General features: G+C 35.7%; 1 protein-coding gene across 8 annotated transcripts in view; it reads right to left on the bottom strand.

Annotated features, from left to right (window-relative positions):
- CSNKA2IP (casein kinase 2 subunit alpha' interacting protein) overlaps positions 1–27,817 on the bottom strand; it is a 146,492-nt gene that overhangs the window by 33,624 nt on the left and 85,051 nt on the right. For 3 of the 8 annotated variants that reach the window (XM_063721870.1, XM_054551678.2, XM_054551682.2), the window contains one exon: positions 7,936–8,103. The exons of 3 other annotated variants lie outside the window; for them this stretch is intronic. The gene's annotated coding sequence lies outside the window, so the exon portion shown is untranslated. Of the gene's footprint in view, positions 1–7,935; positions 8,104–19,706; positions 19,821–27,817 lie in introns of those variants that run through there. 2 more of the 8 variants (XM_063721871.1, XM_063721872.1) reach the window with 2 other exon arrangements.

Here is a 27,817-nt window from a genome sequence, read left to right as displayed (position 1 = left end):
GTTGCTCTTCTCGAGGAGTATCTTTGTGGAGTTCTCTGTATTTCCTGAATCTGAATGTTGGCCTGCCTTGCTAGATTGAGGAAGTTCTCCTGGATAATATCCTGCAGAGTGTTTTCCAACTTGGTTCCATTCTCCCCGTCACTTTCAGGTACACCAATCAGACGTAGATTTGGTCTTTTCACATAGTCCCACATTTCTTGGAGGCTTTGCTCGTTTCTTTTTATTCTTTTTTCTCTAAACTTCCCTTCTCGCTTCATCTCATCCATTTCATCTTCCAGGGCTGATACCCTTTCTTCCATTTGATCACATCGGCTCCTGAGGCTTCTGCATTCTTCACGTAGTTCTCGAGCCTTGGTTTTCAGCTCTATCAGCTCCTTTAAGCACTTCTCTGTATTGGTTATTCTAGTTATACATTCTTCTAAATTTTTTTCAAAGTTTTCAATTTCTTTACCTTTGGTTTGAATATCCTCCCGTAGCTCGGAGTAATTTGATCGTCTGAAGCCTTCTTCTCTCAGCTCGTCAAAGTCGTTCTCCGTCTAGCTTTGTTCCGTTGCTGGTGAGGAACTGCGTTCCTTTGGAGGAGGAGAGGTACTCTGCTTTTTAGAGTTTCCAGTTTTTCTGCTCTGTTTTTTCCCCATCTTTTACACCTTATACAAAAATCAATTCAAGATGGATTAAAGACTTAAATGTTAGACCTAAAACCATAAAAACCCTAGAAGAAAACCTAGGCATTACCATTCAGGACATAGGCATGGGCAAGGACTTCATGTCTAAAACACCAAAAGCAATGGCAACAAAAGCCAAAATTGACAAATGGGATCTAATTAAACTAAAGAGCTTCTGCACAGCAAAGGAAACTACCATCAGAGTGAACAGGCAACCTACAGAATGGGAGAAAATTTTTGCAACCTACTCATCTGACAAAGGGCTAATATCCAGAATCTACAATGAACTCCAACAAATTTACAAGAAAAAAACAAACAACCCCATCAAAAAGTGAGCAAAGGACATGAACAGACACTTCTCAAAAGAAGACATTTATGCAGCCAAAAAACACATGAAAAAATGCTCAACATCACTGGCCATCAGAGAAATGCAAATCAAAACCACAATGAGATACCATCTCACACCAGTTAGAATGGCAATCATTAAAAAGTCAGGAAACAACAGGTGCTGGAGAGGATGTGGAGAAATAGGAACACTTTTACACCGTTGGTGGGACTGTAAACTAGTTCAACCCTTGTGGAAGTCAGTGTGGCAATTCCTCAGGGATCTAGAACTAGAAATTCCATTTGACCCAGCAATCCCATTACTGGGTATATACCCAAAGGACTATAAATCATGCTGCTATAAAGACACATGCACACGTATGTTTATTGAGGCATTATTCACAATAGCAAAGACTTGGAACCAACCCAAATGTCCAACAATGATAGACTGGATTAAGAAAATGTGGCACATATACACCATGGAATACTATGCAGCCATAAAAAATGATGAGTTCACGTCCTTTGTAGGGACATGGATGAAATTGGAAATCATCATTCTCAGTAAACTATCGCAAGAACAAAAAACCAAACACCGCATATTCTCACTTCTAGGTGGGAATTGAACAATGAGAACACATGGACACAGGAAGGGGAACATCACACTCTGGGGACTGTTGTGGGGTGGGGGTAGGGGGGAGGGATAGCATTGGGAGATATACCTAATGCTAGATGACGAGTTGGTGGGTGCAGCGCACTAGCATGGCACATGTATACATATGTAACTTTCCTGCACGTTGCGCACATGTACCATAGAGTCTAAAGTATAATAATAATAATAATAAAGGAAAAAAAAGAAAAAAAAAACATAGACACTCATATTTCATTGTGATTAGTTTATTAAAGAATGCATTTGGATAAAAATATAAGGTGCATGTATAGACAATCAGTTTAAAATGAATAAAAAAGGAAGACTTTACATCTAAATCAAAATTATTATATCTAGAAATGGCATGATAATTTCACCCTAAGTCTAACAGAATTCTACCTAACTACACAAGGAAAAAAATGTATTCTCTGTCTACAAGATTACCTTCTAATTTCTATCATATTTTCAAAATTCATAAGAATGTTCAATAAAATACCAAGCTATTGAAACTGAAGACTCTGATAAGAAAACAACTCTACATTTAAGCATTTAACGCAACATATAATCAATCATGGAAATGTACTGTATAACTTTTTTATTGCCTTTTTTTTTCTTGGTACAACAGCAGAAGGAAGGCATAACCTCAAAATCAGTTAATGTAGGAAACCAAGAAATATATTGAATTTAATCCCTATGTTTCTTTATTTTTCCTCCCACAGTAATAAAACTTTCTTCTCTGGAGAAGCTGTATTATTTGAGTAGAAATATGGAGTAGGCAAGTTTCAGACACACTTGTCTTCCAAACCCAGACCCTGAATAAAAACAAACTTTAATCGTTTTCTTGGCAACAGTTAAAAAACAAGCAAATATACCTTAGAAAGGAAAAACAGGTTTACACCTTTCTGATGTTAAGTGATTAGTTAATAGGAGTTACTTCTGCTAATATAGAGTACTATTCCTTCCCTAAAGGACTCATAAACTACTCCAGGCAACACCTAGCTAAATTAGCCACTTATTAAATTGTACTATCCTTTTAATTCACCTCTGAACTCTTTGAACAGGTTATTAAAGGAGGCAGCCAAAGTTTCCTTTTGCACCTGCAAATAACAATTGAATCTACAATTAAGGATCATTTCCTCTTTTTTGAAATTCTAATAATGGCATTAAAACAAAGTGTAATATTTTTATCTGCATCTGGTCAGACTATTTCCTGGCATTTGTGATGAGGTAACCGGATGAATGTATTAAAATGCTACAGAAAGATGCTGAGATAATCTCTAGATGACTTCAGAAATTCAGGCAACTTCTAGACACTGGAGTATACAAGGATGTACATAGACCACACACCTCAAAAGTCACTTTAAGGGGGGAAAAAAACTTTAATTTCTACATGAAAGCGAAAACTGTTCCAATGTTTAATTTGGATGAAACACATTTAAGAAAATATTATTTCTAGTACACTTAGAGTTGATTATCCAAAAAGTACTTTTTTCTTTTCCAAAAAGTTTTAAAACATTTAAGACAATTTGCCTTTCCCCAAACAGTCACATATCCTTTTCTCATATCCACTTTCCTATATATATTCTTTGGAGCAGTTCCCATTTTTTATCTGCCAGAGTTCTAGACACTTCCAAAGCCTTTCCCACACAACTCCTCTTTGAAGCCTAAAGATTATATTCAATATATGTATTAATCTATAATAAGCTATTGTATGTTACTAATTACTCAATTTGTATGTTACTCAACTCTTTTTAAATTAATCTAAAAAAGCCTCTTTCTTAACTCCAAAAAATAGTTCTAAATTTTAGCATTTTCTAGAAAAGTTCTTTGCCACTAACATTCTCTGCATTCGTATCCCTAAACTAAAAAATGCAAAATACATAGTAAAATATTTATAAGAAAATTTTACAAATGTTCAATATCATTGTATATTTCATAGCACAAAATATTTAACTTATTTTACAAATTTTAGACCCAGAAGAAATCGAAAATATTTAGTTTAAGCTTGCCATCTGTGGATGGGGAAACTGAGTCCCCAAATAATGAAGCATCTTGCCTAACATTACACAGCCAGTTAATGGAATGAAGTTCTCCCAGGATTGTCCTGGTTTAATTATAGTGAGCCTGTTCTCTCTCAAAACTATCTCAGTTTGGAAAACAAAGCATTAGCTCACCCTAGTTAATGTGACTACTCAAGTGTAAACCGGAGGTCAGCTTCCAGTTTAGAACTTTTTCTCCTCGTCTCCTCAAAACAAATTTTTTAAAGTACTGAATCCTAGTCCCTATGCAATTATTGGTACAGATAACTTTTCGATGATTTTTTTTTTTTTTTTTTAAGACAGAGTCTCACTCTGTCTCTAGGCTGGAGTGCTGTGGCACGATCTCGGCTCACTGCAACCTCCAACTCCCTGGTTCAAGCAATTCTCCTGCCTCAGCCTCCTGAGTAGCTGGGATTACAGGTGCGCACCACCATGCCCAGATAATTTTTGTATTTTTAGTAGAGACGGAGTTTCACCATTTTGGCCAGGATGGTCTCCATCTCCTGACCTCGTGATCTGCCTGCCTCAGCCTCCCAAAGTGCTGGGATTACAGGCGTGAGCCACCACACCTGGCCAACTCTTCCAAGATCTTTAAAAGTAACTAAACTGAAACCAAACCAATCTATAAAAAACCTAAAAGTGATTACAGAGGAATACATATTATAAATTATATTTTTTTGTTGTTTTATTAGACTGTAAATTTATCTACAAGGGAGATCAAAATAAGTTCTATAGGAAAAGAAGCAACACAGAAACACATGGGGGACAATTTTGAGGCATTTATATTCAACTTATTAACAAGGCATCACATTATTCAAATGAAAGATGTGTAGTACATATACACCATGGAATACTATGCAGCCATAAAAAAGGATGAGTTCATGTCCTTTGTAGGGACATGGATGGCTGGAAACCATCATTCTCAGCAAACTATCGCAAAGACAAAAAACCAAACACCGCATGTTCTCACTCATAGGTGGGAATTGAACAATGAGAACACATCCACACAGGAAAGGGAACATCACCCACCTGGGCCTGTTGTGGGGTGGGGGGAGGAGGGAGGGATAGCATTAGGAGATACACCTAATGTTAAATGACGAGTTAATGGGTGCAGCACACCAACATGGCACATGTATACATATGTAACAAACCTGCACGTTGTGCACATGTACCCTGAAACTTAAAGTATAATAATAAAAAAAAAAAAAAGATGTGCAGTAATACTGGTAACAAGGCAGTGGCTGGAAAGTCAATGAAAAGTGAGGCATTTAAGTTGTGGATATTGAGGAAATTTGAAAGGTAGAGAGTGGATAGAGATTAGAAAAGATTTCACAGAAAAGATGTCACATCTCAGAGAGGACTTTAAGGACAGGCATGATTTCTGGAACCACAATGCTAGAGAGGCAATCAGGCTAGAGAAAAAAGCCTAAGCATGCTCAGGGAATGCAAAGTAGGTGAGACAGGCTGAAGACAATTTGATGGCTTTGGGAGCGGTGATACATGAGTTTGAGGACAATATGGAGATGTAGGGGCAGAAAAAAATGTGGTATCTTTCCCCACCCATCATAAGGTTCACGACCAACACTCTTAATAACAAAAGACAACTCAACAAGGGAAAAACATAACATATTTATTTCATCAGAGTCTTACGTGACACAGGATCCTTCAGTATGAAGACTGAAGGGAACACTGTCTAGTTTTATGCTTAGATTTGGTAAAGAGTGAACAGTGTGTGTAAATGTGATCGGACACAAAGGGAATGCTCTAACAGTTATCGAATTAGTGGAGAAGCCTGGTGAGGCCTGTCTGGATTCTTGGCCTCTCTCTGTGTGGTCTTCCTTCCTCATGGGAATAAGGCAGAACCCCTTCTGGAATGAGGGTCTTATGATCTACTTTCAGACAAGTTAGGTCAGAAAATTTTTTTAGGGGCAGCACTTACACAGAAAGGTAGGGTTAGAGTCATATCCCTAGCTTTTATGGCTGGCTCTATGTCATAAAATGTGACCCACCTCAGGGAAGAGGAATCCTAGTTTCTAAGGCCTAGCTTGGGGGAGGAAGGTAAACAGGAGAAAGAAGCGTCAGAAAAGAGGCTTTGCTTCTAAGGCCCTTCCAGGGTCCTACAGTTCAAAGTTCTCAGCATGCCAAACCACCATACTTTAAAGTAATATCTTTTGAGCCCCAACAAATAGGAATATGAATGCATGGATGGTTATTTTATGTAATCTAGTAGCCAGTAGGAAACTAGTAAACATTTCAGAGAAGTTGACAATAAGTAAATTATTGTGATAATCTAATAGAAATCTGTAAATTTACAGTATGATTTTAGAAAGTTGTTGCAAATCTTTAGCTGTAAAGAGTAGAATCAATAAGAACATGAATTTGCAAATTAATAAGATTTGAAGTTGAAATACAGTCTCTGCCCTTTGTTGAGTGTTTTGAATAATTTTTTCAGCCTTTGTGGATTCCTTTCCAGATTTCTCCTTTGTAATCTAGGATAATAGAGAGTTCAGTATTGTTATGAGGATAAATAAAAATTAACATATTGAACTCTGTAAATGTGACTGAAATTGGTAATAATAAATGAATAACGATGGTGGGAGTAGCAATGGAGAAGCAGAGATAAATTGTGAGAGACACTACAGAGATAGTCTATCCAACTAGGACTCTTGAATAAAACACTTGTTTTTAACACTGGGCTGAGCTACATGAACAATCAGTCCTTAATGACAGTAATTAAATTTCATTTGCTTTTATGCCAAGATTTTTTTAATTAGTATTTCTCATCTTAGGAAATGATAATGCCTTGGAAAAAAAGTTGCTGATTTGTAATTTTTTACAAATATATAGCAGGCATACAAAAGGAAATCAGATTAAAAGTGTTTAAGAATAGTTTTACAATAATATGACTGAAGAGTCTCGTCTTGGTCTATAATCATAATTGGTATTGCACCGTATTCTACTTACTGCTCAACTTCAGTCAAACTTCAAATACAGCCACTTTCATTTAATTGAGGGCAGTATGCCATGAATTCTGAAACATCTGCCACAAATTGAGCAGGACCATTAATGGGATTTGAATTTGGTCTAACTCTGTTAATGGCCCTCCAATAAAATAAATTCTTAGGTACCTTCAATGTAGGTTGACACTGTGGAAGAGGTAGATAGCTGGCTGCAGACGCTAGCATCATTAGTATTATGTTAGTCAGACACCAATGTAAAAATGAAAATGTACGTAAGTGTGAAAAACTACACTGGCATTGACTTAAAATTTTGAGAGAGCAGTTATGGCCTGATAATGAAAAGACAACAATTTTTTTCTGTAATTAATAGTACATTTATTGATTTAAGCAGTAGGTTTCAGAAAACACCCTATAAGAATTTCAAGCATATTGGACTTTATTTTAACCTAGAATAAATTTTTCCTAGTCATGAACACTAAGAATTTTGACTAGAAGACAATGTTGCTCACATTTTCCTATCAAAAATTCAGTAAACCCACATATATACAATTATAAAAAGGTTTGCCCTCAAATTTTAAATACTGGCCATTTTAGGAAGCTGATTAAGATTTTCAGTTTAGCAACAGTATGAATATCATCAGTTCGAGTTTGTTTGTGTTCTTGTGGTTGCAATGCAATAGGTAACTATCCAGCAAACTCAATGCCCACCAAAATTTTATATGCTATCAGGATCATATGAAGATCTTCCTTCTTCCTGAATAATCAGATAGCATTTGCTGGAGCTATAGCTCATCAGCTTCAAACAGTCCAGTGCTGTTTTAATTATTTTAATTATGAACTTATGTAGTATTTCTTTCCTTTTAAAAGTCTGTACACTTTTGTATTTTAATTTTGATTTTGTTTGAATTTCATGAAAAGATTATGTTTAATGAAAAAGACATCCTGTTAGCATGATATAACTCAACCACCAGTTTGACTAAGGAATATGGCCAGAAGTGCCTTATAGGATCAAAAGACATTTCTTACAAAAAAAATTAATTTATATTTCCTTTCAATACGTATCAGCTTTTGTGAATCCTGAAATTATCTTGGTGGTATGTCAATCAACCTGTTCTATTTTGAAATCTCCCTTGATGACTCTGATATTAAATTTTCATCTAATTCAGCATTACAGTGCAAAAAAATTGATTAACCTTTCATTCTTTCAAATATGTTACCACTTACAATTCACAAAATATTTGATACTTGGTAATGCATATTATATGAGGTGTTTATAATGTTTAAAATATGATGTATTTCACCTTGTTAATTTGAATAAAGTAATTCAGGTAAAGAACATCATACAGTAAATATGACTGTCTTTTCTTCCTTCTCTTGCATTATGACTGTCTCTTCTCCTTTCTCTTGCATTCTCTTCCCTTCTCTTCTCTGCAATTTGTTTTCTTCCTGTCTTTCTCTTTACCCTTTTCCTGAAATATATATAATGCATACATAATGTGCATTATATATAATGCATATTAAAATTTATCTCAAAACATTTTTCATTAATCATAAGTTTAAAATTATTCTGCTGATTCAGATCTATAATCTATAAGAACCAGATCTTCTTATTTAGCTAAGAGAAAACTCATATTAAGTTACCACAAATCCTCGCCATGTAACAATGATTCTGTTTGACTTTGAGCTGTGTTCATTCTGTACTATATGTGCCATGAGAAAGTTCAGTTACGATACTTTTAAAGGCCACAAGTAATAGAAAAGAGGAAATACTTCATATAGCTTTCAATCCAGGAAGATGGTGGTTTAAGTGAAGATAACCTCTGAATTCCCTTCTCCATAAACCTCGGTATTGGCTTTGCCTCCCTCTTCACCTTGGTTTTATCCTCAGTTTGGTTGATAGATAACTATAGAAATTCTTAGAATATCATATAGACACACATGGAAATTTTCAGAGATGGCCAAGAGACCATATTCTTCTTGTGCCTCTTTCTTAAGAATAATTAAATTTTTCTCAGATGCCCACTAGCAAACTTCTTCTCATATTTTCCTGGCCACAATCAGTTCACTTGTCCATTCCTAAATGAATTTCTATGAAGAGTGCTGAGATGATGAAAACAGAAGTAAATATTCAACTTCCAACCCAGGGAGTGGAGGACAAAATAGGTATCCCCAGAGGCATCTGGGAAGGTGAGGGAGGAATGGATACTTCAACAATATGGGGAATATTTGACAATTTACATTTAGAAGGCAGGAAATGGGATGGAATGGTATTTGTAGGCAAACAACAGAACCTGCTTGGTATTTTGCTTTCTCATGTGAACTCTCCTGTCCATCACCCTTCAAAGACCCTGGATTTGTCCACCTAGGCCACATCTGACATGGGACTAAGGAGTTCTAAGAGCCTTTGCGGGGGCAGAGGAGAGTGAAACTTGGTGATAAATGCTGATAAAATTTGCCTTAGGTATTGAACTTTTTAGATGATCATCACTCAGCCTTGGGATCTCTTTTCGACAATACAGCAATCCATCAGTACCTTTATCAGTCTTTTGGTCTTCCCCTAATTCCAAGAGCTAGTATGGATGATCAAAGTAATTATCATAGTATCATAGCTTTGAATCTTTAAATGTCCACGACCCACCATACAGGTACTTCTGTGAGTGGCTTCTTTTTCTGACTGTCCTGACTCTGCCTTGAAATAACTGTTAAAGTACCATTGGGTAGGGAAACTATAATGCAACTTGCTTTGCATTACAACTGGTTTTCATAGCAACCCTGATTTTTGTTTTGGTTTGGTTTGGATTTTTTCTGGGAAGAGAATGATTAAGAGAAGATGCTTGGTCGAGGCCTAGGAATTTAGGGTTGTTTGTTTTTGGTTTTGTTTTTTGTTTTCTAGCTAAGTTTTCTATTTGTCTGCCTTTGCCTGTCCTAACTTTAGCTTGGAATTCAGCTTTCTCCATTTTGGCAGACTGGTGGACACAAAGTTAGCTCAAATGTTGACAATAGGTAGAGAGATCCTCTCTCAGGAAGACAAATATTTTTTTTTTCTTTTTCTACATTTGGATGGACCACCTCACTTAATCTCTTTACCAGACCTACAAAGACTGAAAAATACTAATACACCATAATACCCTACTTTTTCTTTCTGCTCCAGTATTGGTAGACAGGTAGTTTGTATAGCCAAAAGCAGCAGGAAACAGTGTACTCGAATACTTCTTGTCACTTTGTGATGGCCATCAACTTCCACATTGCAAACAAAGGATCCTTACTACCCAATCTCCTCCATGCCCCCAAGTCTATATTTTAGGTCTGTTATTTGGAACATCTCATTTTTTTATCTAAATTTTGTTCCTGTTGAGATTTTTTTGGCTTGAAATAACAAAAAATTGGGGCTCAAAAATGATTCAAAAATAACACATTTTTTAACAGCATGATATATAATAAGTTCTAGACATGAGTAAATGACCAGTCCTGATCACAAACTAAGATTTTGTACTAAACTAATCCATAGGAACTGGAGAATACCCAGTCCAGTGGAGACAGCAGCAGCAGAAGTAACAATTTCTGCGGGCAGAGGCGACAGCTATAAGTAATCAAGATCAGCATCCAAGCCTGGCAGTGGCAGGTGGTACAGGATGTGTCTGCTCTGTTTTTAGCAACAGAAAGCACAACATCCCCAAGGGAGAAGTATGTGATATTTTCACTGTGATGCTAGCTGCAGCCATGGCTCCTTTATTCCTGATTCTTTTCCAATTCTAGTTCTGCTGCCTTTTCAGAAATCAATAAATTTATTTCCTGCTCAAATCAATGTATTTTACTTGCTTGCAACCAAGAATAAGACCCTAAAGTTGTGCTGTTTAAATTTGACTTTCATATGGAGTTGAATTATAAAAATAGAAAAACTAAACACGACAAAATTAACTAGATATTGAGACAGAAATAACTTATGTGTACAAAATATGTAAGAAGTAACAAAAATGGTTATTTAAAAATCAAAACTATCTCAGGTTAAAAATATTGTAAATAATATTTAAAACACTTAGTAATTGAAATTAAATGTCACCAAAAAATTATCTTTGCTATATATAGGATGCACAAATCAGAAAGAAAACTGTACAACTAAATAATAGAAAAAATAGAACAAAGGCATAAATAGCAATTAAAAGAATGCAATTTTAAAAATACTTATTAATTTGGGATCAATAAGTAATAAAATAAAAAAGTGACCACTAAATTTAAAAAAGAAAACAGCAATCTTTTACCATTTTAAGTTTAACAAATTGACCTTTTCAAAATAATAGTCAATTCTTATGAAGGTCTGCAGAGACCAAATCTTTATAACCTTGGTAATAGTATAATTCAGTATAAAATTTTTAAAATACTGTCTAGCCAATACACACAGCCTGAAATTTGTTTGTACTCAGACTCATTCTGCTTCCAGGTATTAGCATTAATCAAGAATATGAGGAGAAAGATATACGAGCTGTGAACCAGAACTCTTATTCTTAATAGTATTAAAGTTTTAGAAGCAACCTAAATACGTAATGACAAGGGAATCACTGAATCCAAGCTCATTTACAGGATTTATATTATAATATTATAATACAATTAATTATTTTAATATCATTAATATAATACCATATAATAATATTATAATACCATTTTTTAAATTATTGGTAAGATTTCAAGATAGTTTCTTTTTACTTTAACTGTTTTTATTCCTAAATGAGTTTGTATTTTGAAAAAATTCATTCAATTGTTTTTATAGCTACTTTGTTGTATATATTTAAAGTTTGCAGCATGTTTTGATATACTTATCTTCATATATATATACATAGTGAAGTGATTACTACAGTTAAGCAAGTTAACAGTTGCTTAACATATAGTTGCCTCTCCTTTTTTGGTTAGTAAGAGTACCTAAAATGTACTCTCTTGGCAAATTACCAATATACAATACAATATTACTAAATATAGTCTTCATGTTGTACATTAGATTCTTTATGCCTTAGATTTCAGATAGATGATAGATTTCAAATTTTTATTTCTGTTTATATGTATTATATATTTAATAACTATTTTTGAGTAAAATAGATATCAATTGATATATGGAATTAAATAATTACTGAAACTTAGATAACTGTTTATAATTAAAATTATTTCCTAAAACATTCCTTTCATTAAAACAATTGTGAAAATATTAACTGGTTGGTGCTACTAGTATATACTTTTTAATTATTCATTCAGTAAATGAGCATAGTTCAATTTTTCTACAAAAATAACATAGTAAGGAATCTCATAAAAATGAAAAGCCAGCTCAAGTGTCTAAAAAACAAACTACTAGAATAAAATATGGATATTTTAAAGAAACTGAAACAGAAATGTTTTAACACAATCAAAATATCTTATAAAAATAACATATTTTACAGGAAAAAACAACATTACATCATGGGAAAATGACTTGAGCCTTATCTATTATAAATCCAAAACCATTTCACATAAATTTAGACTATCAATAGGACCTCTCCTTTTTCCTGATTCATATAATCAATATATAGCTGCTTAATTTTTCTAAAAGCATGCCACATTTTTACTTGCTTCACTTTGGGAATATTTTTTACAACTTTACCTTTCCAGAAGTTCAAATTAGTTTTCTTTCTTGTTGCTGTTGGCAGAAGACCTGTGCCCACAACTCATCAAGAATTCCTAGATTCTTATCCATGTAATTTATGTAATGGTTTCTAACTTTATTTTAAAACTCCAAACTTAATATTTTTTAATAAGTTAGTCTTTCTTAATTTTATTTCCATAGTTTCTTGGGGAACAGGTGGTATTTGGTTACATGAGTAAGTTCCTTAGTGGTGATTTGCGAGATTTTGGTGCACCCATCAGCTGGGTAGTACATGCTGTACCCTATTTGTAGTCTTTTTTCCTTCACCCCCTTCCAACCCTTTCCCCATGAATCCCCAAAGTCCATTGTGTCATTCTTATCCCTTTGCATCCTCTTAGCTTAGCTCCCACTTATGAGTGAGAACATACGATGTTTGGTTTTCCATTCCTGAGTTGCCTCACTTAGAATAATAGTCTCCAATAGTCTTTTTTTAAGACTATCAAGTGCAGTAGTGAGAAGAAGGGAAAAAGGAAAGAGTGGAACAAGGAGCTCAATCTGTAACTGACTGTGAACAATTGACTGAGATAATTCACTACCTTCAGACCAGCCCCAAACTTAATATTCTAACTTGAACCAATTCCTTACAACCTTCTGTATTTGCTGTTATCCTGGAATTTAATTTTTTATATTGCAGGATTTCTTCCACTAATTCTGAAGTTCAATTGTTCATTTATCTCAAATTTTATGTTGCTTTAGTAGAATGCATCTTAAAATAACTTCCCAAAATTTTTAAGTCTTAGCTTTATTATCTTCTACCATTTAGTATTGCTAATTTGAAGTCTAAACAGACTTTAAATAAAGTCATCCCTATATTTAGAAGAAAGCTCATTTCTTTTTGTTTTCTGGAAGTTTTTGGGTTTTTCTCTTAATCCTTGAAGATCTGCAATGTCACCATTTCAGTAGATGGGGTGTATGTGGATGAGGAAGGGTGCAGGATGGTGTCTATATGTGTAAGAATGTTGTTTTTGAACATTGTTGTTACTACTTCGTTTTAGTTGTTCCTTTGCATTACATTGACTCTTCTAAAAATCTGAAAATTTATCTTACATTTACTTTCCTCTTCTAGCTTTATTTTCTCCTTCTAAAATTTTTCTAGCCTGGTATTGGATACTCTATAACTGGTCTCCAGGTCTCTTACATTTTCTCATTTTCCATTTCTTTGTCTCATCAGTATGCTGGTAAATATTCTCAAATTGATCAATTCATCCTATGGATGACTACTAGATTTTTCAGCCCTCCTACTGAATATGACTCTTCAGCAACTTCCATTTTAACTTTAGGAGCATTATCTTGTTATATGTATAGTATATATAATGAAAATGTATAAATGTTCATATATATTTCTATTTTATACAATAAGATAAGCAGCAGCAAAGGCTGCTGTTTATGTAATACACATATGTATGTATAGATTTGAGAAGATATTCCATCTATAGAACAAGAAAATGGCAGCCTTTTCTTGTTCTTTAGATGCAATATCCTATCAAACCCTTCTTTCAGGAATAATTAACAATATTTAGAAGGTACAGTGCTGAATAGTGAGGAGTCCCTCCATCCTTGGTTGAAATATTCATCATGCATGTAAAGCAATAGCCAAGAAAGATGTCAAGCTGCCACCTATTATTTAAAAAGGTCTTAAAAAATGTTCCTACTTGACCAGGCGCGGTGGCTCACGCCTGTACTCCCAGCACTTTGGGAGGCCAAGGCGGGCGGATCATGAGGTCAGGAGATCGAGACCATCCTGACTAACATGGCGAAACTCCGTCTCTACTAAAAATACAAAAAAGAGTTAGCCGGGTGTGGTGGCGGGCGCCTGTAGTCCCAGCTACTCAGGAGGCTGAGGCAGGAGAAAGGCATGAACCCGGCAGGCGGAGCTTGCAGTGAGCCAAGATCGCGCCACTGCCCTCCAGCCTGGGCGACAGAGCGAGACTCCGTCTCAAAAAACAAAACAAAACAACAACAACAAAATGCTCCTACTTAGGAAAGAGTTTAGAGATCAATTTAAAAGAATACTAAAGTCTAAAGGGTTTCACATATTTCTTGACATCATCAATAAAGACTTCCTGGAAAAGCTGTAATCCAGGGCCATCTGATAATGATGAAAGGTATAGAGAACATAGCCTCGTTCAGAAAGCCAGCTATTTAGCTAGTCTGAATATCAAGTAATTTTGAGGCTTACAAATGATGAATTTTCTGCCCTAAATTAAAGTCAGTGTAGGCCACGTTAGAGAGATTAAAAAGCAGAACGTGAGATAAGATTTGGGACACAGAAGAGCCATAGTATTGGGAAAAGGGAAACTTCTCCCAGGTACTTCCCAGGCATCCTTTTGGATACCTTAAATACGTGCTGTGGGGCACTGGCTTCCTAATAAAGTAAATAACATCTATATGAAAACTCATTTCTGGGAAAGAGCCTGGAGGCAAATAACCCAGTCTCATCTCCGAGCTCATTGCGTAGTAGGCAGAAGACACAAGAAGTGAAGGGAAAGGCAATGACCAAAGTGCCAGGACTCATGCTGGAGATGCTGGAAATCTTCTAGGTGAAGACTAGATTGGAGAACCATGTTTGGACATGAACTGTGGTATTGGTTAATAGCCATTGGACCATAATATCCAAGAATACAAGTAAATCAATAGCTTACTGAGATTGTTAAAAGAATTGTGTTACCAATGAAACCCCATATCTAAAATCAAGAGCCAATATTTGCTAAAATTTTAACAGATGCTCTGACCCAAGGGGAAATAAGCTGGACCACACTTATTTCAGAGAAGTTAATTGTTTTATAAATCACTTAACTGCACATAAATATTATAAATATCTGTAGATATCATTAGTCAATTATTATGTACCAATTAGAAAAATAAATGCAAGTAAGAAATGGAAACAAGTTAGGAATACCTAGTCTAATTCTCATGTCTTACAAATGAAGATGCTAAGTCTCATTTGGTTATCTTCTTTGCCAAAGAACATATGGCTACTAAGTAGATGTATATTCAGCCCTCAAACTGTTTTCTCAATATCCAGTATAGTTTTAGACCATACTACTTCTAATAAATCCATAATTTATCCTCTCATTACCTATATGGCCTACCAATAGATATCATGAGAACTCACTATCACAAGAACAATATGAGGGCAAACGTCCCCATGATTAAATTACCTCCCACTGAGTCCCTCCCACAACATGTGGGGATTATGGGAACTACAATTCAAGGTAAGATCTGGGTGGGGACACAGAGCCAAACCATATTGTTCTGCCTCTGGCCCCTCCCAAATCTCATGTCCTCACATTTTAAAACACAATCATGCCCTTTTAACAGTCCCCCAAAGTCCTAACTCATTCCAGCATTAACCCAAAAGTCCAAGTCCAAAGTCTCATCTGAGACAAGGCAAGTCCCTTCAACCTATGAGCCTGTAAAATCAAAAGCAAGTTAATTGCTTCCTAGATACATTGGAGGTACAGGCACTGGGTAAATACAGCCATTCCCAATGGGAGAAATTCGCTAAAACAAAGGGGCTATAGGACCCATGCAAGTTTAAAATCCAGCAGGGCAGCCAAATCTTAAAGCTCTGAAATGATCTCCTTTGACTCCATATCTCACATCCAGGGCACGCTGATGCAAAAGATGGGCTCCCACAGTCTTGTGCAGCTCTACCTCTGTGGCTTTGCAACCCACAGCCCCCCTTCTGGCTGCTTTTACATGCTTTTAAGTGTCTGCCGCTTTTCCAGGTACATGGTACAAGCTGTCTGTGAATATACCATTCTGGGGTCTGGGGGATGGTGGCCCTCCTCTCATAGCTCCACTAGGTAGTGACCAAGTGGGTACTCTGTGTGGAGGCTCCGACTCCAGATTTCCCTTCTGCACTGCCCTAGCAGAGGTTCTCCATGAGAGCTCCACCCCTGCACCAAACTTTTGCCTGGACATACAGGTGTATACCAGACATCCTCTGAAATCTAGGTAGAGGTTCCCAAACCTCAGTTCGTGACTTCTGTGCACCCACAGGCCCAATACCATGTGGAAGGCACCAAGGCTTGGGGTTTGAACCCGCTGAAGCAATGGCCTGAGCTGTACATTGGCCCCTTTTAGCCACCACTGGGACACAGAGGACCAAGTCCCAAGACTACACAAAGCATCAGGGCCCTGAGCCTGGCCCACGAAACTATTTTTACCTCTTATGCCCCCAGGCCTGTGATGGGAGAGGTTGCCATAAAAGTCTCTGATATGCCCTGCAGACATTTTCCCCATTGTCCTGGTGACTAGCATTTGGCTCCTTGTTACTTATGCAAATTTCTGCAGCCAGCTTGACTTTCTCCTCAGAAAATGGGTTTTTCTTTCCTATTGCATTGTCAGGCTGCAAATTTTCCAAACTTTTTACTCTGCTTCCTCTTGAACGCTTTGCTGCTTAGAAATTGCTTCTGCCAGATATCCTAAATCATCTCTCATGAGTTCAAATTTCCACAGATCTCTAGGGCAAGGCAGCCTCTTTGCTAAAGCATAACAAGAGTCACCTTTGCTCCAGTTTCCAGCAAGTTCTTCATCTCCATCTGAGACCACCTTAGCCTGGACTTCATTGTCCATATCACTATCAGCATTTTGGTCAAAGCCATTCAACAAGTCTCTAAGAAGTTTCAAACTTTCCCACATCTTTCTGTCTTCTGAGCCCTCTAAGTCTCTAGGAATTTCCAAAATTTCCCACATTTTTCTGTCTTCTTCTGAGCCCTCCAAACTGTTCCAATCTCTGCCTGTTACCCAGTTCCAAAGCTGCTTCCATATTTTCAGGTATCTTTACAGTAGCACGCCCCATCGCACCCCCCCCCCAATCCTCCGTGGTACCAATTTACTCTATTAGTCTATTCTCACACTGCTAATAAAGAGACACCTGAGATTGGGTAATGTATAAAGGAAAGAGCTTTAATTGAGTCACAGTTCCATAGGACTGGGGAGGCCTCAGGAAACTTACAATCACGGTGAAGGTGGAGCAAACTCATCCTTCTTCACATCATGGCAAGAAGGAAAGCTGCTGAGCAAAAGGGGGGAAGGTCCCTTATAAAGCCACCAGATCTCATGAGAACTCACTCACTATCACAAGATCAACATGAGGGTAATTGCCCCCCATGATTTAATTACCTCCCACTGGGTCCCTCTTACAACATGTGGGGATTATGGGAACTACAATTCAGGGTGAGATTTGGGTGCGAACACAGAGCCAAACCATAACAAGGCTAGTGCATTATAAGCATAGGAATTACTTTGTTAAAATACAGATTCTGATTCAGTAAGGCTGGAGAAGGACCTGAAAGTCTGCATTATTATCTAGCACCTACTTGCTATTGATTGCTAGTTCTTGGATCACATATTAACTCCAAAGGCTATGGAGCATTCATTCTTCCTTATATCTAAACAGACACTTGCCATGGACCATCAGAATGTCACTTTTAACTCTTGGCATTAAGGCAATATTTAATAAATTACAATGTCTAACAAATACTCCAGTAACCTTATATCAAAAAAGCATAAACAAGATTTTAAATATTCATGGTTTTCATAATTTTGCATAAATATCAAAAATAATGTTTTATAAATTCCTTTAGGTTTTTTAATTTTTGTGGAAAAGACTATTTTTACTTAAAATGGGCATTTGCTGTGTGAAAATATTTAGAATGCTTACCATGAAACTTTAGCTGATATATTCTTGTTCCTTTGCAGCAATTAGCAAATTGCCACAAATTATATATGTAGAATAAATGAATTTTTAGTGAATTTCTCACTTGATTTCCCATGATTTCAGCTTCTTCATTGGATAAAATCAAGACTATTTTTTTTTGTTCTTTTTTTTTATTATTATTATTATACTTTAAGTTTTAGGGTACTTGTGCACAATGTGCAGGTTAGTTACATACGTATACATGTGCCATGCTGGTGTGCTGCACCCATTAACTCGTCATTTAGCATTAGGTATATCTCCTAATGCTATCCCTCCCCCCTCCCCCCATCCCACAACAGTCCCCAGGGTGTGATGTTCCCCTTCCTGTGTCCATGTGTTCTCATTGTTCAATTCCCATCTACGAGTGGGAACATGCGGTGTTTGGTTTTTTGTCCTTGCGATAATTTAAACTATACTACAAGGCTACAGTAACCAAAACAGCATGGTACTGGTACCAAAACAGAGATATAGATCAATGGAAAATCAAGACTATTAAAACCTTGCCTACTACTGCCAACAATATCTAGCATAACACAAAGAATGTAAATATGAAGGTCAGAAAACTTGTTTGGAGTTCTACCAAATAATCTTGGTGGAAAAGCACACTCTTCATAAATGACATAAGGAATATGTCAAAATATGTCAATATTTTTGTATAACTAAAAGTTATACCAATGCTTATTACTTGCTACCACTAATACTGCTCCCACTACTACCACTAGTATTACTACCATTTTATAGAAAGTAAGGAACATTCATTATGTCTGGACATTTACACTATTTAACACAGAATTATTGCAGAGCAAAGATATTTTCTTCAGTCAAGTTTGTGTATTAGTTATACAATTGACAAGAAAACAGAATTCACCAAATAAAGTCCATCTCAATTTATATTTAAGCTATGATAGTTGAGATATATTTAAAAATAGAATTTAAAGGATTAAAGTATAACATGTTAACTAAAACTGATATTTATTTTTATTACTCTTATGTAGGTTTGCAAAAGTCTTAACTTTTGGAAAGGAAGAATACAATTTGGTTTGCCTTTAAAGCATCCTGATGCAAGAAAGAGAAGCATGGATTATCAAGAATACTAAATGTCACAGGGAGCTAACTACAATTTATTTAAACAACATTTACAAAATATTTTCAAACATAAGTCAACCTTATAATTTATATTGTAATATAGTTGTTGCTCTTCTCTAGAAAATGTGATTTTTCTGATTATGATTGTGTTATATGCAATTTTTCTGAATTAATTACATAATAGTTAAGATTATTCAGAAGAATAATTTTAGAAAAAACTAGAGTAACATTTCTAAAATGATATGTTAATGATATGACTCACATATACAAATTTGCATAAGTTTCTGTTTGTAATTCTGGATTTATTCCAAAAAGAAATTAAACAAACATGAGTTTGAAACCAAAATCTGCAGTTATGTCAACCTCTTTAGATTCATTCCTTAGGCTGTCAATATTATTCAATTATCCATTAATAACTTGTTTCTTAAAATATTATATAATTACACTTAGGTTTATGTCACAAGATTTTCACATTCAAAAGAAGAAAAAAGCTTCGTTAAAGGTTGCAATGGGAAATAATTTATAAAGGCATAACTGGTAAACTGGAAGACATTACTTTTTCACACACCAAATGTTGCAAGCCATCTTCTGAAATTGTTTGGTCCTGAACTTACCTTACTTCACTAACAAGAGCTGAATTATAGATATCAACACTTGATGGGTGGCTTCTTACAGACATAGAAATCTTTCCATGTGAAAGCTGATGACAGAGCCTTGCACACTTTGCAGTAATTGTGTTAAGGAAATGATTGCTTTTCTTTTTATGTTTTTAAAGCATTTATCACTAGATAAAGTTATAAATTTTTAGTACTTATTTAAAACTGTCTGTTTCTCCCAAATACCATGTCTCTTTTGAGTTGCCCTCAGACACCTTCATAAAGAATAAAATATTGTTTGTACAACGTCACATTATCCTGGACCTTGAAACTACCTTCCTTCTGCAGCAGATCTTAACTCAAGCTCATCAATAACAGGCAAAAAGGTAAGTAGAGTTGTTTCTATAGAATGTATCACATGAATACATAGACCAATTAATGTTATGCCAATTTAACATGAGAAAAATATTTTTTCAGAGCACAACTCTTCTACAAAGATTATGAGTTCAGTTAGCAGACTGATGTTTATTCAACTAAGCATGAAGTTTATTTTATAGGAAAAATTAGGCCTGGAACTGAGTGTAGAAGTAGGGACAAGTAAGAGTTGAGATTCCCTGAATATCAGATGAGAAGTAATTTAAAGGAAGAGTTGGGCAAGTATATCCGAGTTGAAATACGCAGAGAAGAACCATCAAGATGGTGACAGAAGCCAGGTTTGTGTAGCCTAATTTTTAAATGTCTCCTATATTAAGTAGATAAAAGGGTTTTAGAGATTTCTAGTGTGTGATTTTTAAGTTTGCTCATTTTTTGCTGGAAACGTTGTATGCAATCCCTTTTCCTGGGTTTACTTCACCAAGTAGCTGGTCAGGTTAAAACTCACTTGAAATAGCCCAGTAGGAAATTAATTGTGATGCTACTCTTCTACATTCTGGAAGAACAAAATCCACCTTCTATCTAAACTGCCTCCTTTTTTAAATTGGCACTTGAAACATCATTTTGGAGGAGAAGAAACAACGAGTACAAGGCAAGAGTGGGGACTGAAGGATCAGACTCGTGTTCAGCTCCCCAGGCATGGAAACTTGATCAGGTTTTCTTCACATATTAGTGCCTCAAATTCCTCGTCTATGAAATGGGCTTTTTCCATGCTACAAGGACCTGTTCTGCTGCTGGAGTCCATTTCATCTACTCCTTGCTCCCAGACATAGCTCCCTGATCTGTCCCATAGCTTCCAAAGTCTGTGCATTGAGACAGAGGAGACTTCTAACTCCTTGTAATCTTGACGCTTCCTTTATCACAACTTCTAAAGGACTAGAAAAACAGAAAGGAGAAAAAAAAGTGTACCCAGCAGTCTCCTTTTCTTCTGCTCTTTAATATAGAGGATCACTTTCTCTATTCTACTTGTACAAACATCAGTCCTGTTTTTATGTTTATATTTCCTGTGAATATTACATTATCTACTACATAGGGACAATGAATGAAAAAAAATGATAAACGAAGATGTTCATCAATCTATCACAAATTTACCAACAGTTCTGTTAGGATTGCTCAACTGGTGTCAGAAAAATAGAAATCTAGACATAACATCTAAGAAAACCTCAAACACTGTGACACGGTAAGTTGAGCACCTCTCAAGTGTTCCATGCTGGACAACATCACAGATTCTCACCAGGCTTCTTCAAGGATCAGGAGGATGAGAATTTAAATAGGTTATCTCAAAAGTTATGTTGTCCTCTTCAAAATTCATTTTTTCAGAAAACAATAATCACAATTACAAAAAAACTAAATATACTAAAACTGTACACAGTAATGTGAAATCACATTTCTGTTTTTAGAGAAAACAACTGAGAAAATAAGATTAGAAGATGAAGATATAATAAGAAAAAAGTAAATATTTTTAAAGGGAGTAGGATTCATTCTATAAAAAGGAAACGAGGAGGTAAAACAGAGAACCTCTGCTCACTAGGGCTTCTAGTGATTTACTCAAACACTTTCTGTTTCTATTAAGAGAATGAAAAGAAACCTATTTATTTGAGAAATTTTCAAATTGACAATGAAACTATGCTGTCAGAAAGGCTTTTAAAAGCTTAGTTACATATGCCTCCTCTTATTCAATGTCATTTTTGTAGTAAACTATATTAAGACCCTATAATAGAAAGCTGAGATATAACTCATAATTGTTTTGGACCACAAGTGTTAGACTTGAGCTTATTACTCAAATTCTAAAATTTTTCTGTGGGTGGTATCTTAAAGCTCAAAGAGCAAATCACTTTTTAAATGTCTGAATATATCTAACAAATACTTACTGAGTATTCACTATGTACCAGGCCCTGTGATAGGCACCAGATAATAAGCAGTAAGTCACACAGATGGTATCCCCTCTATCCTCATGAAGTTTGCTGTTTAAACTCATCAAACAGTTCTAATATTTAAACCCAAATCAAATATATTACATTTCTGTCCTAGAGGTTAAGGAATAGATGGGATTTTAAATGCATTATTTTATTATTTGTTTTAGAATTTACTTACAAATGGATACACATCATTACAAAGTTACTTACAAAAAAAAAGTCTAATAAAAGTTTTTTGCCAATGTTTTCATTTTAAAAGGAACATAGATCAGAATGAGACAGAGAGATGCACAGAAACACATGGACTGTCAGATGTAGCAAAAGATGGGCAATATTTTGCTAATTTGACAAGTTAAATAGCACATAGATTCATAGTGTAGCTGTGTTATTAAATTTATATTCAAAATGCTGTGGAAAAAATATGAACATTTATTCCAAAAGCATGTAGACCCTTTGAAGAAAATTGTTTCTAGAATAGTTTCTGCTAAAAGTCATCCTTATGGATAAGCTTACAACACTGCTAAGAGCAAATCCAGATGGCTTTTGGGAGCTGTGCTATGTCGGTGGAGTTGTTTCTTGATAAAAGGAGGGAAATGCTGTCCTTATGTAAAATAAAAATAATTTTAAAATGCTACGAGGCCAGGCACAGTGGCTCATGCCTGTAATCCCAGCACTTTGAGAGGCCGAGATGGGTAGATCTTCTGAGGTCAGGAGTTCAAGACCAGACTGGCCAACATAGTAAAACCCCATCTCCACTAAAAAATACAAAAAGTTAGCTGGGCATGGTGGCATGCACCTGTAATTGCAACTACTCAGGAGGCTGAGGCAGGAGAATTGCTTGAACCCGGAAGGTGGAGGTTGCAGTGAGCTGAGACCGTGCCACTGCCCTCTAGCCTGGGCAAAAGAATGAGACTCCATCTCAAATAAATAAATTACTATAAATATAAAAGAAAATCATACAAACTAATAGGACACCTTAATTGTAGCAAGATAATGGTTGCTGCATATGGGAGGCAGTGCTGCCTTGTGGAGTTATGGGGGAACTAGACGGCCTTAGCAGAGAGGTCTCCTATATACATACGTATCTTCAATATATGAAGAAGCCAAGACATGGACATAATAAATAATAATCATAAATCTTAAAAGTGCCTTCTCTCAATGATTATCAACGTAAGTTATAGATAAATAAAGTTTGGAATGGTTTTTTAAAGAATGTTATGCAAACCTGGTGGATCTAATGCTAAAAAAGAAGGTGAAAACAAGAAGCTAAGACATCTCTCTTCAGAGACGGGAGGAGGAAGAAAGGACATGATAATGAGATAGGTTTTAAATATATCCTGCACGAATTCCCCCTGCGTATATGTTCTCTGTAAATGTATCTCTTAGTGTTTAAATTTGGAAATTTAAATACTAATTTTATTAAATATTTCAATCTATATCTCAGACTGTTATAGTTTCCCCAACTCCCGTCACGTGAGTTAGATCCTATGTAAATGAACCCAATATCATTTCTGATTGGACCAAACCAACATGATTCATTGGCCTCTACAAAGTCATATTGCATTCTTCTTAATTCTTTTTTCCTAGCTGTCATATACTTATATGTCATAAGCCAAATAACATACCTTCCCAAAGACATAACACTTAGTCTGAGCCCTGAATATAATTTAAATATTGATTGATCTTGCTTTTCCAGAATTTACACTTCACTCACCTTCTAAATTATCTTGTCTTCCTCATGAATGAATCTACTGCCTATTAAACATTTTTATGTTGTAGAATCATATAAATGTTAATCTTATTTTATAATAAACAACAAAAATATAGCTTATTATACATATTATAATCAGAAAACACATAAGATTTTATAAATCTCATTTAAAAAGTCTCTCTCAAGAGATCCCCCATGCTTTAACTTTTGTGCAGAGATGGGATATTGATCTCATTTCACATGACAACAAAGTACTAACATAGGGAAGACAGATTTGCCATTCAGTCTCACTGGCAAGTACTAGCCAGATGCAAGACAAGTGGGTATAGTATTAAGCTAACCATTTAGTAGCCAACAATAATATTTTTCTTGGAACTGACAGAGCACCACAACTAGTTAGAAACAGTGAGACATACCTCTATGATAGTTCCTAATTCAAGTGCTAAGCCTGCCAAGTATAAATTTTACATTTATGCTGTTCCAGAGTAGACCAGCTATTCCAATCCCTAGCTACACACTGGAATCACCTGAAGAGATATTGAAAAATACCAACATCCAAGCCCTATGTCAGACTAATAAAATCATCATTTCTCTGGTAGGGGCCTGGGCATTATCAGTTTTTTGCAATATCTTCCCAGGTGATTCTGATGTCATGGGAATGGGAGTGTGAATGTATTGGTTTTTTTCCTCTGTGCTGATTCTTCATAACTCCCTTAGAGCCTTCTGGATCTAAAAATATCCTTCTCTAAAGGAAATACCAAACAAGACTTTCGAAGGACTGGCTTGACACTTAAAACAAACGGTTTTTTATAATGTTTGTTTTATAATTGGGATTTATAAATTTATAATTGGGATTCTCTTTGTCGTTAAATCTTCATATTCAAGAGAACAAATTTCAAAGCAGAAAGTGACAATAATAATGAACCAAATGCCTAATCTCAAATAACATTACTCTTAAAAGTTTACTTCCTTTTCTCAAAGAACTTGAAACAGAACTGCCATTCAACCCAGCAATCCCATTACTGAGTATATACCCAAAGAAATATAAACCATTCTGCCATAAAGAAACATGCACGTATATGTTCATCACAGCATGATTCACAACAGCAAAGACAAGGAATTAACCTCGATGCCCATCAGTGGTGAACTGGATAAAGAAAATATGGTACATATATACCATGGAATACTACACATCCATAAAAAATAATGAAATCATGTCCTTTGCAGCAGCATGAATGGAGCTGGAGGCCATACTCCTGAGTAAATTAATGCAGGAACAGAAAATCAAATACTGCATGTTCTCATAAGTGGGAGCTAAACATTGAGTACACATGGACACAAAAAAGGGAACAAAAGACATCAGGGCCTACTTGATGGTGAAGGGTGGGAGGTGGGTGAAGGTTGAAAAAGTACCTATCACAGTGGTCCCCCAACCCTTTTGGCACCAGGGACAAGTTTTGTAGAAGACAATTTTTCCACAGACCGTGGGGTGAGAGAATAGTTTCAGGATGATTCAAGCACATTACATTTATTGTGCACTTTATTTCTATTATTATTACATTATAAGATATAAAGAAATCATTATACAACTCACCATATTGTAGACCCATGGGAGCCCTGAGCTTGTTTTCCTGAAACTAGACAGTCCCATCTGGGGGTGATGGGAGACAGTGACAGATCATCAGGCATTAGATTCTCATAAAGAACCACGCAACCTAGATCCCCTACATGCACAGTTCACAATAGGGTTGGCGCTGCTAGTAGAATCTAAAGCCACTGCTGATCTGACAGCAGGCTCAGGTGGTATCGTGAGCCATGATGTGAACAACTGTAAATACAGATGGCTCTCTTGACAGTGGCTCACCTCCTGCTGTGTGGCCGAGTTCCTAACAGGCCACAGACCAGTACCAGACGGTGGCCTAGGCGCTGGGGACCCCTGACCTATCAGGTACTATGTTCATTAACTGGATGATGAAATAATCTATACACCAAAACCCACAACATGCAATTTATCTATATGACAAACCTGCACATGTACCCGCTGAACCAAAAATAAAAGTTGGAAAGAAAAAACTAAATGTATAAATAAAAATAAATTTTTTTAAAAAAAAGGTTTTACTTTTCTTTCCCCTTACCTCCTGTCAATGGCTAAGGCTAATTGTAAGTAGTAAAATATGATTTTATGCCAGGCTAAATGCTGCTGAAGAATAGAGGAGAAAGTCCAACCCACAAGAGAGAACACACGCCTACGCGCGTGTGCGCGCGCGCACACACACACACACACTCTGACATTCAGTTCCCTGTAGACATTTGGAAGTTGTCAGCAGTAGCATAAAGACAGTCCTAATTATTAAAATTACTCTTGTGTGGGGAGTGCTTTAGAATAAGATGCCGACAGGCATGCAATATGTTAACTGCACCACGATCTTTTTCTTTTTTTAAAAAAAGAAAATTTTTAGGAGCATTCCACTGGCTTTCATCAAAATACCTCTCCCCACCTCAGTGACATATACCCTTTCAAACATTCCAGTGAAATTACCAATAAATTCTGATTTCATAAGGAATCTAATGCCCTAAATATACTTTTTATTATTGAGTTTGTTCGATGAAATTTCTAATACCTACAATTATAAAATTTACTACAGTCCCAATTTCTCATAATGTTCATACATAATCACATTTTTACCATTACTCAAGTCATATACAGTATCATAAAGATGCTGTGATTAAATATACATTTTAAAATATTTTTCAAAGCAGATTTCTTTTAGGTCCCAAGTACAGTTAACTAGCTAGACCTTGTTCTACCAGAAATGATTTTATGGTTTATATTCTAATATACATATGTACATACAGAATTGTCACAGGCAATTCAAGTCAAAATATCACATAGTCTAACATTAACCTCTATGGATCATAGAAAATATCAAATAGGCAGGAGAGCTACAGTGTAGAAAAAAGAAAGGGCTGATTTATGTTGCTTCAGGAAGAAGAACCAGGACCTACAGTTGACAGTAAATAGAAGCAAATTTACAATCAATATAAAACAAAATGAACAATCAGGTCTTACTAAAAAATGTGGGCCACCTTGTTTAGATTGCCTGTCATACACATAGTTGGTTCTTAGTGGGTCCAACCTGGGAACTCACCATCTTTGAAAATAATAAAGCTACAAAACAGTAGGTTACAGAAAACTGATTAGTTCTCAGCCTGCTTCACAATCCATGAAGGGAGTGTCAAATATTCATTCTCAGACACACTGAACCACCAGCCCAAACACAAGCACCCTTGTCCCTGCAAACTACGGGATGCCTCCTCAACCAGGCCAGGAGAGGTAATTAAATATTTGGGTTTTAAAATGCCTGCCCTTCCAGCTCCCAGGCGACCTTCTGTTGGATCCAGATAAACATGAGGAAAGCACATGCTCAAATCTTTATCTCAAGGCACAGAGGCAATAAAAAAAGGATGAATAAATAATAAACATTAAATACTAACAAATGTGGATATTGTGTAAATAAACTAAATTGCCTTCCCATTTTTCTCTTATCACATTTTCCCTTGTGTCTATCAACGCAGTATATAAACTAAAAGCAGGACATTTTAGTAAAAAAAAAAATTCATGTTATCTCATCAGTGTCTAGTAATCTTACATAATGCTAAGTAGTTTTGATCTCATTTGCAAGAAAAACATTTATTTGATAAAAAATATATTGAATTATATATAATATTTAATAATGCAGTGAACTGGGGATAATTCAGAGAGACACTCATAGTTCTGTAAATTATTTTCATGCCATAATATTGCATATGAGCCTGTCCACTAAAAATTGTTAGCATGTGCAATTAAAAGAAAAAAATACCATCTAATTTGACAACTAAACAAATAGACATAAAGCTGCTTTTATTTCAAATGATAAAATCTCAGCTCTTTGGTCAAGCAGCTTGAATTTCAGGAATATTTCTTGAAAAGAAAGTAAATTAATGGGGTAGGATTTATAGATATGTTGTCTTGAACTGAGCATCATTCCATCTATGCTCAGAAGCTTCTGACAATGAGTGGATGTCTTAAG

Source organism: Pongo abelii, chromosome 2 (assembly GCF_028885655.2).
Source record: "Pongo abelii isolate AG06213 chromosome 2, NHGRI_mPonAbe1-v2.0_pri, whole genome shotgun sequence".
In the NCBI taxonomy this organism is placed as follows: domain Eukaryota; kingdom Metazoa; phylum Chordata; class Mammalia; order Primates; family Hominidae; genus Pongo; species Pongo abelii.
The sequence above is the reverse complement of the archived record's forward strand: the minus strand, read 5'-3'. Positions and strand labels throughout refer to the sequence as shown.